Below are 3034 nucleotides of genomic sequence, written 5' to 3' on the forward strand. Positions count from 1 at the left end.
TTTTCCACTCTGTAAGGGCGCGCACTGATGCCCCCGTGCAGAAAAACAGTATTCAAAACAAAACGCCCTGTTGGCAGACTAGGAAGTACGACCTGGTAATCGTTGCTCGATGCGAAATCCCTGTTTCCGCGGCCAGACATCGCCGCTGTAGCCGCTCTGACGGAGCCAGTCATTACACGTCCGTCACGCTCGGTGGCCGGAAGTGGAATCCATTACGCCATGAGACCGCACCTTCCGACGCCGGAAATCGAACCCGGGCCTCCTGGGTGAGAGCCAGGTATCCAAGTCACTAGACCACGCCGGAATGAAGAGAAGCGGTGCAAGCGGATGCACAAGAAACGTCCAAGGCAGTTTGAGTGGGTTCATTCAGTTTTTAGATATTCACCTGTATTTTGATACTGGTGGGAAAATTTGCTGGGCTTACGAACCTCGATCCAAAAAAGCGTTTCTGCCTTACGACTCTTCCCATTCGAAGCTCATAAAGCGAGGCATAGCAACTACATGTTTTATGTCAGCACTTCTAAAGTCATGCCCTCACAGAGTGGGAAAAAGTTTTGACATTCTGGTCGAGAGACTTAAGGAAGCAGGCTTCCCTTCCGATGTTCTTGTGGCAGTTGCAGATGCTCTCAGAAAGAAACTGCTAAAATAAAAACAAGAGCTCCTGTCACGACATATCACATCAGGTGACCAAAAGAATCGGAAGTTTGAGGTTATGCCATATGTACACAAGCTCTCCCACAACTTGAAGAGAGTGCCAGCGAAATTTGGGGTTGACGTCGTGTTTTCTACGCCCCTCAATCTGGCAATGCTATGTGCTTTAGCAGATCGAGAGAGGGAAAGAGAACCACGCTGTGGCACAAAACATAGAAAACCGTACGTCTCATGCACAACAGATATTGTTTATCAGTTCCCTCTCCGATTTGGGTCTGTGTACGTGGGGCAGACGGGCAGGTGTCTAAACGTGAGGCTGGGTGAACATGTCTCTTCACTTCGCCAACAAACTGGGAACACGTACCAGTGTATTGCAAGAAGTCCAATGGTTGTTTTCCTCTGATTAATCATACTAAGATTGTAGGGCGTGGTAAAACATAATTGGCTAGGGAAATCTTGGAAGCCCAGGAAATTTCGATATGTAGTGAAGCCACGTGCATTAGTACCCCATCTGTGTTTCTGATTGAGAAGGAATTGAAGTTGTTAAAACGCACTTGAGCTTTCTTAGCACCTTATATTATCTATCGCTCTTTCTCTTTTCTCCCTTTTTATCATTTTCCACACGTTTTAAGATTATGAGTTTGTTTTTAACATGTTTTATGTTATGCGCATGCGTGTTGTTGCTCTGGGATGGGGTGTGGTTTACTGTCGCATTTCAGTCGTAAGTGCAGCAACCGTCCTGTCTTCGCCCTTTTTCGTCCCGTCCATATGGTATGTTTTTGTTTATAATATGTCTGACCAATTGGCCCCTCTGTATACTCTGTTAAGTTTGAGTGGGAAAAAGAGAAAAAAAGGAAAAAAAAGAGCAGGTCTCGCCGAGATTTGAACTCGGATAGCTGGATTGAGACTTCACAGCGCTAACCATTACACCATGAGACCGCACCTTCCGACGACTGGAATCGAACCCGGGCCTCCTGGGAGAGAGCCAGATATCCTAGCCACTAGACCCAGCCGGAAAGAGGAGAAGTGGTGCAAGCGGATGCACAAGAAACGTCCAAGGCAGTTTAAGTGGGAAAAAGAAAAAACAAAGCGCAGGTCTCACCGAGATTTGAACTCGGATCGCTGGACTCATAGTCCAGAATGCTAATCATTACACCATGAGCCTTTTTCTATTGCCTTGAGAAACACAAGTAACAAATAATAAAAGCACCTCGGCTACACTTGAGTAGGTGCAGAGGAATTAAAATCTTTTCAAAATAACCAAATCATCAAACACAGAAACCCACTCTGGTGGGTCAGGCTGCACCCTGAAAGCTTCGCGTAGATAAACCGCACTCTCAATGAAGTTTTCACGTGCAGAGCGAAAGTTGACATCTGCGTGTCGCACCTGCATTCGCGCTTTCCACGGACCGTGGAGGCCGAGAAGCATAATCAAATCATAGGAAACTTCCTCATTTTCGACTGAGAGGAATCGGATTCCATAAGGGTGTAAAGGAAGATCTTTTTTTAATCGTTCTTCGGAGGACATCCCAAAGAAAGATAGGGTCCCAGCACTCTAAGAAAACATCCTCGATCGTTTCAGGTTTTTTACACAACAAACAATTTGTCGTCCATGGCACGAAGATCCCTTTATCATTCAGCCATGTTTTAACATGGAGCGTATTGATATCGAGTTTGAAAAAGAATGTTTTAACTCCTCACCTAACGGGTATCCTATTAACTCGCTTTAAACATCTTGCCCAGGACCTCGACGGTGAAGTGACCGGTACAAAGGTTCCGGCAGCGTCACATTAACTAGGTCTTTGCTCAATTTTTTTCTTCGAGACATTGCATAGGTACTCTGGGGAGAAACGTATATCCAACATCTTGCACGACAGAACAACCTGGCGCAAGCAGCCAGTCACAGCACCTTTCATGTTTTCGCATGCCACTAGTCTTCCAGGCAGCAGCCTGTGCAAGCACACTTGCATAACCGTTCTCAGAAAAGCATCACTTTGATCACGGAGGAATATAAATCGCGAAACAACTTGACGCAAAACAAGTGTGCCAGTCCAAGCCCTCCGCTTTTGACAGTACGAAAGAAATTCGTTCCGCTGGTTTTCTCCCACGTCGATGCCCAAATAAAAACAGCAAAAACGTGGTGTATTTCTTGAATAGCTCTCCGCGATGCACACAATACATTCATAAGGTACCACAGCTTTGAAATCAGAAAAACATTGCCAATAGAAGCACGAGAAAACATTGATAGTTGTCTTCCTTGCCACGCATCGGCTTTCTCTTTTGCTCTGGAAGTTTCTTCTATCCAGTTCAGACTGGGATCCCGATAGCAATTTAACGGCACGCCTATGTACCGTGTTGGCAAGGTGGACCGTCGCAGCCTACA

The 3034-nt window shown here is 46.0% G+C and overlaps 1 non-coding gene across 1 annotated transcript; it reads right to left on the bottom strand.

Moving 5' to 3' along the window:
* Positions 1–232: 232 nt before the first annotated feature.
* On the bottom strand, positions 233–304 carry TRNAE-CUC (transfer RNA glutamic acid (anticodon CUC)). The gene has a single exon. It is a non-coding gene; the product is annotated as a tRNA-Glu (tRNA).
* Between the last annotated feature and the right edge of the window lie 2730 nt (positions 305–3034).

Source organism: Amblyomma americanum, chromosome 1 (assembly GCF_052857255.1).
Source record: "Amblyomma americanum isolate KBUSLIRL-KWMA chromosome 1, ASM5285725v1, whole genome shotgun sequence".
In the NCBI taxonomy this organism is placed as follows: domain Eukaryota; kingdom Metazoa; phylum Arthropoda; class Arachnida; order Ixodida; family Ixodidae; genus Amblyomma; species Amblyomma americanum.